Raw genomic sequence first — 16877 nt, 5'->3', positions numbered from 1 at the left:
GGATAAAAATTTAACTTCAGCACCTATATGACAGCGAATACCACTCCAAAATGCTACAATGTGATGAGAATATTGATAAAATAAAATGAGCCACACAACAGACTATGAAGTGCTTGTTCTTAACCTCAGTGTCACAACTAATTATCAGTGTAAATGCACTCAAACACACACACACACACTAACAAACTCTCTCTCTCTCTCTCTCTCTCTCTCTCTCTCTCTCTCTCTTTTGCATTGCTCTCGATCAAACTACCTTCTGTTAAACTTCAACCTCAAAATGGAAATGTAGAAAGATGGCCTAGTTTTTGGGAACAATTCTACTTGTCCAATGACAACAATGTATTACTTCCTACACTAAGTATCTATGGTTTTCTTTGAGGAAAATCTGTCAGATTAATAGGAGCTGTTACTGGATCGAATACCTACAATAGCAAACTTTATGAGGAAATGAAGAGAATGTCATTAAATGTATAGGGAAGCAGTTAATGCAGTGTAGATGTACACCTTGATTATCTGGCAGTGTTAAGGTCAGAAACGTTGGAAACACTAAACTGTGAATTTCTGGAGGGGCACCATCACACTCAAGCGCCATACATCTATGAAAAGATGTCAAAACAAAACAAAAAAGATATCACTCAAAGGAATCTACAGGAAGTACCATCATTAGGTCATTAAAACTAGGAGTACTAGAATATCAGAAAGAGATAAAGTGAAATTTATGTGCTTCATGGATGAAGAAGTTATAATTACTCTTATTCCACAGAAAGTACATAGAGAATTTTTAGACTCCCCTCCCCCCACCTTATTCCCTAACTTTATTCTCAGTTCTGAACAGTAAGGCTTCAGACAAATTCAATGGAAGCCAAGAACCTACAAAGGCACAAATAATGTAATACAATCATATGGTATGTCTAGAGATGCTTACACTTAATGGATTTGGATTTACAGTAAAGTGACCTGCAAGCAAGAATGCATCAAAATATTAAAGTGAGTTGATCATTTTCCATATCTGAACCAAGGTCATGATGCAAGAAAAAACAGCAAGAAGAATAATGTCTAATGTTCAAGATGCAAATAAAGTCTCCTCTTTAACAATACAACTCCTTTCATTCCATTTTATCAGCAAGTTGCCACCTCTTCTGTCAGTATGACTGTTACAATTCCAGCAAATTTGATTTACCTGCAAGTTTGGATCATGAATCTGAGGGGCACTGTGTTCTAGATTGTGGCAATTGATCTAGTTTCAGTTTCAAGTTTTTTACTGATGAGCTGAGTTTAAAAAATATAGAGCATTGCATCTAATGTTGAGTGCCTTTAATGTGTCAACCTCAGCTTCAGTAATGAATCCAAACAGTGATGTTGAAGACATTCCTATTGATATGCTTATCACAATACAGTAAGCACTTATTGATTTCAGTTATGTCATCCATCACACAAATGCTTCCCATGAGATTGGATTCTTAGCAGAAGTAAGTCAGGTACTATGAAATCATATTAGTCTGTATATAGAAGTATCATCATACAACACTCCAAGATGTTACTGGAATCTGGAAATGTATGACATCGCAGATGACCAAATAAGAGTATTTGATCTCAAAAGCTTTATCTTACTGTGAGATTTCTCAGCCTTCTCCTGTATCTAGAAGCATGGTTTCATCTCTGAGAAGACCAAATGTCATATTGTCTAAATATTTTCATAGAGTATTATAAGGATTTTTTTCACTACAAAAAATAAATTAGAGTGCAGTTTTGTCTATAAAAGTCAAATGACAGATCACATTAAGAAGGAACACATGGAGGTTACCCTTCTTGAAAATACATAAAGTGAAATATTTTACCCATTACACATTGCAGAGAAGAAAGAAAAGCAACAACTCAATAACAGAAAGACTGTATTCAATGATTCATCATATGTGAATAATGTGCACTTACTGACTGACTCAATAGAAATAGAGGCTTAATCTACTTCCTGATGTTATTTCACAGTTACTGGGATTCTGTCTGTATATGCCAACATTAGCTGCAAATATTAGTCAAGTGTTCATAACATTAATCCTACTCAGGAAGGACAAAGACTTCAAGATGTCACATTTAGTAAACAGTGGTCACACATTTGCTAAACAGCTACATCTCAGCACTGAAAAGCAGTATGTACAATTTCACCTGCCAACCTTTCAGACTTACCTGCAATCCATTTCTTTCCTTAACCATGTTTCCTTGCCATAGGAGCTCCACGTGTTGAAGAAAATATGCACACAAACAATTATCAGAAGAAACTGGGAATGACAACATTGTCATTAATTTGTATTGTGAACTTGCAACACTCAGAGGGTATACCAGCTAAGTGAAGTGAACCATAAATGTTTTTCAAGAGGTGCCACAACAGAAAAATTCCAGCATACTAATATAAGATTTCACACACCTGCTTGGTTACCAAGTTATCACACCCAATTAGCACAACTGTGTTGATGAAGTGTCCTTTGGAGTCATTTTGTGTTGCCTACAAGACCTTGGCAAGCTGAAACCAGTCATGCTTTCTACAATAAAAAGAAAAGTGCAACTGGTGCTGGCATTTTATTCAAAACCAATACCACAGTTGCAGAACCTGCATCGAGATGCTCCGTAAGCTGGACAAGAAATTAAAGTGCCCTTTGTTATTTTGGCGAGAAATCTTACCACCATATCTTCGTGGTATAACCAATAGCCCTTGTTTTAGAAGTTACGTGGTATGGTAGCTACTACAAATTGCTGTAAATAAGTTGATGGATACTTCCCTTCAAACAGCAGTTCATGAAAGAAAAAAGAACTTCCAGAGAACTGAGTGGATCAAACTTGGGTGAAGTATGTACAAAATTTGAATTGTCCAACAATAATATTTTTCAGTCAAACTGCACACTGTAATGACCCAATTTCAGTCATGGTAAAAATGGTTGTGTCATATCTGGCTTTATACCTTCTATAGAGACATAAAGCCATAAAGATGCATTTATTTTTTTTTTTTTTTTTTTTTTCATTTTGTACATTTTTGTAAGTAATTTTTGTTGTTAAAATGAGTTTAATATGGAGAAATCAAGGATGTGCAAGACAAAATGGTGCATAGTTCCACAAACATGATGACATCTAATGGAAATATGACAAAATCAGGAATTGCAGCTCAAACTTAATAGAGCAGTAAGAGGACAACCACAAAACAATATATATATAGTTTTGTGGTTGTATATACACACATCAAAACACTTTTTGCATCCCCCAGTTCCCAGAACCCCTGAAGACAGATGTTGTCTGTGGATATTGTATCATATATACAATCCTTTCAAATGTTCAGAGATGTCACTAAGCCCGCTCAAAGATGTAAACCGTGCATGAGCAGTGCCTATTAGACGGAGGAGATCTGACAGCTGATCAGTTCCAGTCACTCCACCAGGAAGGAGGTACACGGCTTGTGTTGTCTGTAGTTCAACCATGCCTAGAAGGTCAATACCATGGTTTGATTGCATCCACATTGTTACTTTGAGCCAGGAAGGACTCTCAACAAGGGAAGTGTCGCGGCATCTTGGAGTGAACCAAAGTGATGTTGTTTGGGCATGAATGAGATACAGAGAGGCAGAAACTGTCAATGACATGCCTTGCTTAGGCTGCCCAAGGGCTACTACTGCAGTGGATGACTGCTACCTACAGATTATGGCTCAGAGGAACCCTGACAGCAATGCCACCACTCTGAATGATGCTTTTCATGTGGCAACAGGACGTCATGTTATGACTCAAACAGTGCGCATTAGGCTGCATGATGTGCAACTTCACTCCCTACGTCCATAGCAAGGTCCATCTTTGCAACCATGACACCATGCAGTGCAGTACAGATGAGCCCAACATGTCGAATGGACCGCTCAGGATTGGCATCACATTCTCTTCACCGATGAGTGTCGTATATACCTTCAACCAGACAATCATCAGAGACATGTTTGGAGGCAACCTGGTCAGGCTGAACACCTTAAACACACTGTCCAACGAATGCAGCAGGGTGGATGTTCCCTCCTGTTTTGGGGTGGCATTACGTGGGGCCAACATACGCCAACAGTGGTCATGGAAGGCATCCTGTGCGATATGTAAATGCCATCCTCTAACCAATGGTGCAACCGTTTTGGCAGCATATTGGCAAGGCATTTATCTTCATGGACGATAATTCGCACCCCCATCATGCAAATCTTGTGAATGACTTCCTTCAGGATACCGACATCGCTTGACTAGAGTGGCCAACATGTTCTCCAGACAAGAAGCCTATTGAACATGCCTATGATAGATTGAAAAGAGCTGTTTATGGACGATGTGACCCACCAACAACTCTGACGGATCTACACTGAATCGCCATTGAGGAGTGGGGCAATCTGGACCAAAGTGTCTTGATGAACTTGTGGATAGTGTGCCACGAGGAACATAAGCATGCATCAATGCAAGAGGTTGTGCTACTGGGTATCAGAGATACCGCTGTGTACAGCAGTCTGGACCACCACCTCTGAAGGTCTTGCTGTATGTGTGATTTTCATGAGCAATAAAAAGGGCAGAAATGATGTTTATTGATGTTTATTGTGTTGAACCTGCTCTTGTCTGGCATAGTGCAGTAACTCAATGTGGTATGGACTCAACAAGTGTGGCTTGGTGAGGTGACACACTGCCATCCACAAATATTCCTTCATTGTCTGGGAACATGAAGTCGACGAATGGCTGCAAACGCTCTCCATGTAGCTGAACATAGCCATTTCCAGCCAATGATCAGTTCAGGTGGACCAGAGGACACAACCCATTCCATGTAAACACATCCCACACCATTATGGAGCTACTACCAGGTTTCACAGTGCCTTGACAGTTTTGGTCTGTGGCTTCATGGAGTCTGAGCCACATTCAAACCCTACCAACTAAAATCAGGACTCATCTGACCAGGCCACAATTTTCCTGTCATCTAAGGTCCACCTGACACAATTATGAGCTCAGGAGATGTGCTGCAGGCAATGTTGTAATGTTAGCAAAGGCTCTCACATCATCAGTGTGCTGCCATAGCCCATTAATGCCAAATTTCACTGTACTGTCCTAATGTATACATTTGTCATACGTCCCACATTGATTTCTGTGGTTATTTCACACTGTTTTGCTTGTATGTTAGTACTGACAACTCTATGCAAATGCTCTCTGTCATTATGTGAAGCCTCTCAACTGCTGCATTGTGCCTGGTGAGAGGTAATGCCTCAAATTTGGTATTCTCAGCACATTCTTGACACTGTGGATCTTGAAATCTTGAATTCCCTAATGATTTCTGAAATGGAATGTCCCTTGCATCCAGCTCCAACTACCATTCCACATTCAAAGTCTGTTGATTCCCAACTTGCAGCTGTAATCATGTCACACACCTTTTCACCTGAATCACTTGAGTCCAAATGACTGCTCTGCCTATGCATTGCCCTTTTATGCTTTGTGTACAACATACTACCACCATCTGTGTATGTGCATATTGCTATCCCATGGCTTTTGTCACCTCAGTGTAATAATGTCAGTGGGCCCATACCAGTAGTTTGTGGTAATGTATAAGTGAATTCAATGAAAATTCCAACTGCTTCACAGTGAGTCTATCATGTCTACATTTATGAAATTGTGACTTTTTTTGGAATAGCAGTATGAACAAGGGCATACCCAGAGAGGGTCAGAGGAGGGCAATGGGCCAATTTTCCCGAGGGGGGAGAGGGGAATAACTTCACAGATTGATCTTGTTTCCTGCCCTGCCAAACTGACAGATATGTTAATGCACTATGAGCTTTAAGACAGCCTGGATTTATAATGAATATTGACCAGTAGCAACTGCACCCAAAGTCATTTGATGTGAAATCTTGAAACTACTTTGTCATTCACTGTGAAACTAACATGACCCCCTTCCCCAGCTCAGGTCCTGAGAATGGACTTGAGTGTGATTCAGATTTAATTTCTTATTCTCACCTGGTTGTGTGCTATTTCATTTATAGTACAAACAGTGGTAGTGTGCAGACTGTGGGAATCAATAATGGCTATTTCAACTCAATAGGCTTCACAATATCACATTTTTAAGTTATTTCAGAGATAAGATATTTACATAGTATGAAGGAAAGTTTTGTGCTCTTCATGCTGAACTATATTTCAAGTAATGTGACTTAGATAGATTAAATAAGGGAAACAGGAAAAGGCAACAAGGCAAGGGAGAAATGTATTCAGTTCTGCAGAAAGATCTGCAGTAACATTATACAACAAGTTTGGCTTTTTACCTGAAGTAGTAGGGGAGGAGCCTCATCTAGATGCAGTAGATTGTAAAGTGCAGTAGGCTCATGGGAATAAAACTATGGCTACGTAAAACAAAGAACAGTATAGAAAAGAGTCTTGCTGATAGGTAATTGATTAAAATAGGAGTAGTAAACTGGTCATAAAAGTGTGCTGTTGATGGAAGCCTTGCCCACCATAACCAGCCAGAGGTAAACACAGCTGGAAGCTGTGTAAGCAAAGAGTTTGGTGGACTGCTGCTGGCTGAAGTAATATCAGATGTTAAGTGTTGGCCTTGTCACAGCAGTTGGAGATGGAGACAATGTAAATGGTTTAGTTCAGTTTTTTGGATGTTCTGTGGATCATATTCATGACAACTCATGTTGATTTGAAATGCATCAGTAGGTTTATAAATAAGATGTATTTTCTCCATGAAAATATGGCCACATGCTGGCCATTTACATAATCAGATTTTTTAAATCTTAACTCCAAGACAAAATTTGATATCCATAACTCATCCACATACATACTACCTAATCAAAAATGCAGTTGTGAAGTAGAAGGGGTGCTCAAACATAATGATTTCAGTTTATTTTTAAATGTTCATTATCTGCCAACACCTGAGATTCATACAGCAGGTTGTTAATTATTTTTATGACTGCATACTTTACTCCTATCTGGGCAAGAGTGAGACTAAGTCACAATATCTTGGGGATTAAGAAGCCACTTCAGTGATATTTAATCTTTTTATTATCAGATCACAATCAGTTTTGTGGCATTGAAAATCACATCCTACGGTGATATCTACACAGGGAAATATTCCATTTAACTGTTCTCCAAGGATCAGAGGCTTTAACATTATCATAAGTAACTGCAGTAAATGTACCAGCATTAGTGTTAACATTAGCAACATAATTTTGGGTAGTAATAGTTTTTGTAGAAAAATTATGTGGTGGATAGTAATAATAGGGACTTTTTACACTTGCAATAGTTGTATTGTCTGTTATTGTAGTAGAATATATGCTGTTGTTACAGTATTAATTGCAGTCATTATAAATATAACTGTAAAATTAGTCAAAATAGTTTGAAATTATGAAAATCATCAGTCATGAAAGAGTAACAAATCCTAAAATACTCACTGATAAGATAATTTTTAAAAAGCAATGAATGATACAATACACAATACAAAAGATGGTTCAATGATTTTGTAGTGGCTGAACCAGCTTTTTTAATTCCTGGTAATTTCATACAAAGAATCAGCACAGGAAAGACATCAGAGCTCTAAATGTGATGCGTACAATGCAACTGGGGTGTAATGAAACACTTGCAGTGATTGTCCTCTTGGTACATTGGACAAACTGGCACAGGCTTTGGTACCAGGTTCAAAGAACACCTTAGGATTTTCAGATCTAAATTTGCCTTGAATACCTGCTTTCATGAGCGGAGACATTCTGTCACTGATCTCCCCAGTGACTTAAAAATTTTACATAAGAAAAACGAAGGCCATGTATTAAACACCCCAAAAGAGGTTGAAATTATGCAATCCATCAAGCACCTTTTCCATCAACCCTAAACTGACAAATGGAATCAAGGCACAAAAGTGTCTTGACAAATTTTGACTGCCTCAGTAAAAGCAATTTGATGCATACTGTGAAGTACTGATGTTGTGAAAGTAAATGGGCAGCCCATGGAGGCCTCGTGTATGTGCAGATGATGTGCTGCGGGCACAACCACAGACTTGGTGATCTTTTTCCCCCCTTTCTTCCTCTTGGCCTTTGCCATTTCGTCCTACCCTCACCCACCCCACCCCCCTCCCCTCCCCTCCACTCCCCTCCCCATAATTCCCTTACCCCACCACCACCCCCTTCTTCCTCTTAATATTTTATACAGGCCTCTATGGTCACCAGGAACATTCATGCATGCTTCTAAGCACTCTTTAAAAATTGTTAAAAGTTATATATTCTAAGGTTGTTAGATCCATGTGAAATGTGAAAACCATAGGTTTTGAAAACAATTTTATAATTTATGTCTTAGATTTTAAAGGTTTATTAAGTGAAATTGTTATTACTTTTGGATGGATCTGTTCCCCTAGCCATAATCTACATATCTGGTAGTCTTCATTTAAGTGATTAAATACCCTTTGTTCATGTTGTTTCTCTCAGGCTAACATGGCTGTATGAGCATTAATAGTGATGCAATTTAATGCAGATTAACTGTCATTGTCATATTTTCCATAAAAGTTTTAAGAAATTGTACTTGGACTACCCGATATTCCTTGTACTCTGTGTTCCCCAAAAGATCACCAAGTCTGTGGTTGTGCCCACACATCATCTCCACATACACGAGGCCTCCATGGACTGCCCATTTACTTTCACAGTGTCAGTGCTTCACAGTATGCAGTCACATCCCATGTTCCAGGAGAGTGTGTAGACTGGAGTTATTGAATGAGTTTATTTTATTTATGTCTCATTTTTCTCTTAATAATCCATTTGCTTGACACATACGCCTGATATTTTTGGTCTATTGCATCAGTTCACTGCAAGCTCCCTCTGTTCTTTACACCAGCTACTCATAAGGTCTTTTTATAGTTTTATATGTTTCTTTGGTTACCAGTAGATTACCTTGACATAATTAGTTTAGGCCCCACTGAAATTTTTTTGACTTTGATCCATATGTCTGGCTGATTTTGATCCAGTGATCTACAACCTTTTAGTAGTTTATTAGTTTGGACTGACAATAAATTTGGGTATCATGGTTTTGGGTACTTAGCTATAATGATTTATTTATGTGAGTACAATTTTCTCTATTTTATCTATTTTAAGAGGTTTTTTTCTAAATTTCCATTCCAGTAAATATCTTAGGGTCAGTAACACTTTCAGAATTTGTTGTTATGCAGATTTCACCTGAAGATGTGGTTTTCAGTGCCACAAAACAAGTTGTGATCTCTTAACGAAAAATTAAATACAGCTGAAGCTGCTTCTTAACTCCAAGATGATTAGTCACAGCTGTGGTTGACCTGTCTATAAGATTTTCTGTAAGTGATAAAGAGAGGCTATTTCTGTTACAGGTGTTATGTTTGTGAATGTTAGTATTATCATCCAACTGTGCCTGACAAAAAGACTTCAAGAGAGTAGCTCAGCCAATGAACTAGAAAAATTGGTTTTGCTATATTTATCGATAGTTATTTTACTATATGTCACTATTCTACGCCCAGAAAATTTTTCATGTTAACATATGTTAACTGTATATCATGTTTCAATCACTAAAACAGCACAGGTATCCAATTAAAATGTGCCTCAATTCCGTAACTGTGGAAACTCCTTAGGATCATTTATGAGCAGTACTTGCAGGTATGGCTCAATGTAGTACCACAAGAATTGATATATATGTTACCTGCCAGAAAACCTATTAAGGATCCATAAATTAAAATAAATTGGATGACAATTCAAAGGCATACCATCAATGGGTGTTAAGGTGTGTCTGAACAAACACAGTACATTCAGAGTCCAGACAGAATATTTAGTAAGGAAAGGTAGTTGTATAATGAATGAAATTATTAACATGGGCAAAGGAGTTTCTGTTTGCCCCTGAATGTAATTAGGCTGTACCACAAGTGTATAGTAATTGCAGTTGTGGACTACAGTGCCAGCATTTGGGCACACAGGCTACAGCTGGTCAGACCTGCTGCTGCAGTAAGAAAAGTACAATGGAGAATTCTGTTACAAGGTTACGGAACCTTCAGTAGTATATCTGGAAGCATCCTATGTCTATTAATGGTTGTATGTCCCCTGGCCCAGCAAAAAAGAAAAAAAAAGGCTGCCACATATTGGCTGAGGATAAAAACAATATGAAAAAATATGTGAATATCTCGGAGGACCAGCAACAAATTTGCTAGAAATAAAGAGTTTAATATCTTCAGAATGGCAGCAAAGATGGAACTCCTTAGACACAGAAAAGAGAACATTTCAATTTCTTCTGATTCAGATGTGTTCGATAACACACATTGAACCAAGCAGAGGATTGATCACTACCTTTGTGGATATATCTACCAGTAAACAGACTAGATAAGAAGGCAACAACCAGCTGTGACTGCAGCAAAATTGGCACATTGTATCATATACTGTGGGAAGTCCCCGTGTTGTAGATATAGCAAAGGTTGCTAGCTAGATAGGCTTTAAGATATTTACAATATAATTAGAGTAAATGAGGTATTTGATACCCTAAATCTTCTAGTTGAGGCTTTCTCTGAAAAAGCAAAGTATAGTTATAGCCATCAGACACCACAGTAGAGGACAGTAAGACCTGTGGATAATGCTGGGGAATGAGAACCAAGCCTGATAGACCTATGGTCACTGAACCAATAACAGAAGAAGGAAGGGAGGTGATCAAACATATATCTAAGAAGAATTAGAAGAATCACTCAAAGATAAGTGGTGTGCTTTGATTTGTCACCTTCCTGTCTGGAAGCAACAGAATATTGGTGGATACAAAAGTGCAGCCACAAAAAAGTTATTTACATTCTGACAGTAGTGAATTGTTTTTATTGTTAGTATTAGTGACATAATTTTGAATAATGGTAGCTGCTGTAGAAAAATCAAGGTGGTGGTAGTCATAATATGGATTTTCTGTAATTGTAATAGTTGTATTGTTTGTTATTGTAGTTGAATATATGTTGTTGTTACAGTAGTAATAGCAGTAGTTACAAAGATAACAGTAAAATTAGTGAGAATTGTTTGAAATGATGTAAACCAATGTCTCTTTCTCTGTCACAGAAAAGGAACAACTGACAAAGTAGAAAAGATGTCATTGGAAAATTACATGTAGAGTGGTAGATAGGCAACCATCAAAATGTGTGAGCAATAGTAGCAAAAAGAAATAAAGATAACAAAAGATATTATGATAGACACTGTAAACTTAGTTCAATGTACAGAACAGAAAAATAAAGAAAGAAAAAGAAATAGATTACCATGAAGATTCACAGAAATGTTATTCTATATGTAATGGTCCATTAACATCATCAAGGAAATGGACTATGACAAATAAATAAAAAAAAAAGTCCAAACCATAGCAGATGACATGAAAATTGACACAGACAGGTCCACGCCTCTGCACCAACCCAATACTGTGGGCAAAGGTGTACTGTCAATTGGAGTATATGTAAAAGAAAACAATGAGCCTACACTGTGGCCAGATTGCCTGGTCCAGTATTCACTTGTTACTGCTTTCAATCCTTTTTCCATCCACAATTTCCACATATGCTTCATTGTCAAAGCAGTATGCCCCATATAAGCTGAAAGTTTACAGTTTGATAATCAATATTCTGGAGTGCCTGCATTCTTCCGCATTCAAATTCACTCATTAGGTGATATTACATCCTTAAATGTCAACAAGGCATATTGGCACTTCCTCTAATGGCTATTTAGTGGCTGATGAGCTTTGCGTAACATTGACTTTTTTGATCATACAAGGGAATGCTTCTAGGCCTATGTGTCTCTCTGCAGATATACTTTTCTACATATCCTCTGAGTTTATATTCATTCGGCCATTATTTGTTGGTGGTGCAATCATTAGTGTAGTTGGGGACACAGAATCTAGTTTGACTACAGTCTAAAATAGGTAATTAAATATGAAGTCAGGAGTATTGCTGGGAATGCTCCTCACACTGTTAAGTCAGTATACTAAATATGGGTGAGGTGCCCTTCTGAACATGTGCATCCAGTGCTTGCAATTTTATCACGAAATTCATGTGAGCAACTGAAGTACCACCCCTTACTCTGTACTCTCAACTACGGCATGATCAATAATGACGGTAAGATACTACACTCATGGGCACCTGAATGATGGACATCTATCTAACAACAATTTTTATTTTACAATAGTTATTGCCTACGTTGGCCCAAATAAAACGATAATAATATTGCCATTGGTAGCACATTGTTCCTATGTACAAGTCACTGAAAGCAATAGACACTGACCTTGCTGGACAATTCAATAAGCAGCAACTTATTGGTGGTCCAAATGTCTTTTGTGGGCTTAGAATTCAGTTCACATGTGATGTCACTGCTGTATTTGGAGGCAGTACATGGCTGACCTTTGCTGCTGCATGGGGGAACCACACAGTCTATGGTGGCCTTGAAGCTTTCCCTGATGCAAATATTCTTTCATGGAAGACCTAGAGTCTAACAGAGGCTTCAGGAATACTAGCTAAGGTCCCATATGACACTTTGGTTCCAGATAAGCTCTTTGTTTCATCAACTAGAAGAAAGAAGAAGCTGAACGCTGATGAGTACCTGTTTATTTGGGCCAAAGTAGGGAATAACAATTGTAAAATAAAGATTGTTGGTGATGATATGTTGTATTACAGAAGCATTCACTCATATGACCAGAAAACTCAATGTTATGTGAAGTTCAGCCACTAAATAGTCATCAGAGGAAGTGTCAATATGCCTTATTGAGAGGTTGATATGTGGACTACATGAGATACCAAAAACAAAGAGGAGCCACCCTGATCCATGAGCACTCCACCACTGACCACAGTTCATGGTGATTGTGTCACACTAGATTCAGGGCATCCACATCTTGCTCAGTGGCATCCAGATTCTGCTTAATAAGTTTGAGATCAGGGACATGGACAGCTGCAAAAACCCCTTCATATTGGTAGAGTTTTTCTCAAACTATTTTTATTACACTTCATCCACATCTGCATCGCTACTGTGCAAATCACACATAAGTCCCTGGCAGAATCACCCTCACATTAATTCTCTATTACCTCACTCTCAAACAGCGTGCAGAAAAAATGAATTTATATCTTTCCATGTGAGCTCCGATTTCCCTTATTTTATTATGATGATCATTTTTTTCTTTGTAGGTAGGCATCCACAAAATATTTTCACTTTAGGAGGAGAAAGTTGGTGATTGAAATTTTAAGAGAGGGTCCTGCTACAAAGAGAAACCCTTTGTTTTAATGATGTCTGCCTCAAATCCTGTATCATGTCCATGACACTCTCTCTCCTATTTCTCACTAAGACAAAATGCACTGCCCTTCTTTGAACTTTCTTGAGGGGACAGAGAGGGGGGAAAGAGGGGAGGAAATGGAAAAATTGAATGTTGGCAATTGAGAGAGGGGAAAGAAGCATGTGTCACAAGTTTAACAAAAGGGGCCTTGGTAAAATTATGAAAAGTATGATTTGGGAACAATGGGATGGTGCACCTTTAGCAAGATACTGTAGACAAACAAACAGATGCACATGACTGGATATATGGTCCGTATCCTTCACCAGTGACACACAATGCCAGACTGTAACAACCCACACATAAGAATACCTTCACAACCTCCCTGAACAATACCTTTTAAGTAATCAGAATTGTTTCATGTACTGTGTCTTTCACATACTTATACCCTGCTCTCTGCCCTCTAAAAAGCTGCCCTGTTCTCTGCACTCTGACTTATTGTCATGCAATGCACATGCGTGAGGCAAGTGGTGTCTGTCCACAATAGGCATCACTGGTTCTGTATGTAACAACTGCTCAATGTTATTGTTCTCCACTACATAAATGAACAATGGTGTGTTGCTCTGTGGCCCATCTAACTTCTGTGCAATTCTACTATTTGGCTATTATGCTGTCTTCAACGTATTGTTGATCACAGCAGGTGATTGTAAGAGTACCAGCTTATTTTTCTGAATCGAGGTACCCACAGTACACCTTTAGCAGTGCACCTAAAGTAAATAAAGAATTACTTATTTATTCTCCAGTCTCAGCTGCATATTTTTAGTTACATGTCATGTTTCCATCACTGTGTATCAGCTTCAGACCTAAAACAAAGTAAGGCCAAATATATACTGTCTAATATTTTACAATAAATAGAAACCTAATTTTCAGGTTCTTCTGTTACTTCTTGGTAGAAAAATTCCCTATTTAAGGCTGAATAACAAGTACACTGTTTTTGTTCTACTGATATTTGTATATTTCAAACAAGTTTCCAGCTTACTGGGTCATCTTCAGGAAACAATTGACTAGAGCATCTGGAATGGACACTATTTCTTATGTAACCAAACATTATAAGCAGAGATACAATCCACTCACATAGTGTGCTGTGGATCAAACTTATTTCTTAACATTGAAATTACACTTTACTCAGTGGACAATATTAAGCATAACAAATAATAAAATTACATAGTGTTACAGGTTAAATCATTGTAATGCTAAAGTCTGTGAGGTTTTGACATTGCCCGAGAAATTGTTAAACCGAGAACTCTTAATTTGCAATGTGCAACAAACATATCTTTTAACGTTGTAAATTACACTTTAGGCACTGGACAAAATTATACACAGTAATTAAAATACACAATCTTACAGTATTACAGCTTACACTGTTTGACCTCACAAACAATGGCAACATAACAGTGTAACTTGCAATTCTGTTAAGATTGTGTATTTTAATTGCTGTATATAATATTGTCCACTGCCTAAAGTATAATTTACAATATTAAAAACATGTTTGTTGCATGCCATAAATGAAGAGTGTTCAGTTTAATAAATTCTCAGCCAATGTCAAGAGCTCACAAACCTTAGCATTATAGCAGTTTAACCTGTAATATTGAGTGATGTTATTATTTACTGTGCTTAACATTGTCCATTGTGTAAAGCATAATTGCAACATTAAGAAATGAGTTTAATGCACAGCACTGTATGCAAGTGGATTCTATCTTTGCTTATAACGTTTCATTACCTACGAACTAGTGTCCCTTCCAGACATTAGTCAGTTGTTTCCTGAAGATGGCCCAATAAGCCAAAAACTAGTTTGAAATAAACAGAAGTCAATAGAAAAAACAGTGTCCTCATTATTTAACATTAAACAAGTAGAAAACAACTGCATATAAATGCAAAATATACCTAAATAGTTGTTTCAGCGAACCATCTTGTCTGTTAAGAACCTCATATAAGACTATTGTTTTTTGCAACTGTGGCCATTGTTTTAAACAGCTATGTGGGATTAGCACAGGGAGAGGGGGGGGGGGAGGGAGAAAGAAAGGAGGAAGGGGAAAAATTGAGAGAGTGATTGGGAGAAGGGAAAGGAAGGAGGGAGGGGGAGCAGTGAGGTGTCATGAGTTTAACAAAGAGGTCTTGCTAAAATTATAAAAAGTATAAGTATGTAAAAACTCTCATTAAAATGTTAATGGTGTGGAATAATGAGTGTGTAAACTGTAAACAGCATAAAATATATCAAAACTAAGTGAGGGGGATCAAGAGTGGTGAAAGAAGAGAGGGAGGGGGCAGGGAGGGGGGTTAGTGGTAGTGATGTTATGAGTTTAGTAAGAGAGGCTCTTATACTGAAGCTACAAAAAATTTATTACATACAAATATCTTGTTAAAATATTAAAAGCATAGACCAGCAGATGTACAAAACTGTAAAAAGGAATATAAAAGGAATATAAAACCATAAGGTCTTGTTCTGCAAGTATAAAAACTAAAATTGCATAAATAAATATCATTAAAATATTAAAAGTATAGAACAATGAATGTACAAATAGTAAAATAGTGGTGTTATGTAGAGTACACAGAGCTGAATTAAGCGTCATTAAATATTTAAAAGTTTTAAAAAATAAAAGTATAAAATGGCGAACAGTGTAAAACAATACATTTTAAAAGTGAACTATGTGCAGCAACTAAAGTTACAGGGAACGGGATGTAACAGTTATGGTTAATTTCATTTGCTTCTGCTAGGTGACACTGTACAGCATGCATTTGTCCAGTATTTATGAAAGCCAGTCTGCACACAGACCTGCTGCCAGGATGGTACGAGAGCTGATGCACTGCTGCTGTCCCTTCTTAGTTAGGGAGGCTCTTTCTCTGTTAATAAAATCATTCTTCTGATTTAATGTGTTGCCAGGTCTTTTAAATAGTGTGTATGAATAGCAGTTTCTTCCAACATTGTCAGGAGATGTCTCATAGGTTCATTATGCAGCACATCCAAATGTGTATCAATGCTTCCAGAAATGTGTTTCAGTGTTAGAAGGAGTTCACTAAATGCTGTTTTATTGTCGTGAACTGAAGTGTGTTATTTGAAACATATTACAACATGCTGCTTGTTTGGCCAACATACACTTTTGGACAGTTTCCACACTTTAGTTTATATGCACCTGATGTCATGAATTTCTAGGATTTTTTATTCACAGAATGCCTCCACCTGAAGGAAATAATGCCATTAGTCTTAAACCCTACACGCCAAATGGTATTGTGAAACTGTCTAGCAATAATTTTTTAGACCTATTTTTTGTAGCTTATGGGCATGTACATGGTTTTCTTGTCTTCCTGTTCACCTGTTGGTGTACTGACATTGATCTTATGTTGTTGTTGTCTTTTAATTTTCTGTAGTAGCTTAGTTAAGATTGAGACTGGAAACCATTGCTTACTGCAACTTATTTTATAATACTAATTTCTTCATTCCTCTCATGTTTGCTTAATGGGAGTTTCAGATTGAAAATAATGCATTCCCAATTTTTTTCAGTGTGCCAAGATGCAGAATCAGTAATAATGTCTGTACAGGTCAGTTTTCCATTTATGCTAAAACAATGTTTCCTGCCTCTCTAATAACCATA

The 16877-nt window shown here is 37.5% G+C and overlaps 1 protein-coding gene across 1 annotated transcript in view; it reads right to left on the bottom strand.

Annotated features, from left to right (window-relative positions):
- LOC126475099 (protein kinase C-binding protein NELL1-like) overlaps nt 1–16877 on the bottom strand; it is a 980737-nt gene that overhangs the window by 330298 nt on the left and 633562 nt on the right. The window lies entirely within an intron of this gene.

Source organism: Schistocerca serialis, chromosome 4, assembly GCF_023864345.2.
Source record: "Schistocerca serialis cubense isolate TAMUIC-IGC-003099 chromosome 4, iqSchSeri2.2, whole genome shotgun sequence".
NCBI lineage: Eukaryota > Metazoa > Arthropoda > Insecta > Orthoptera > Acrididae > Schistocerca > Schistocerca serialis.
This window is presented reverse-complemented; position numbering and strand designations above follow the sequence as displayed.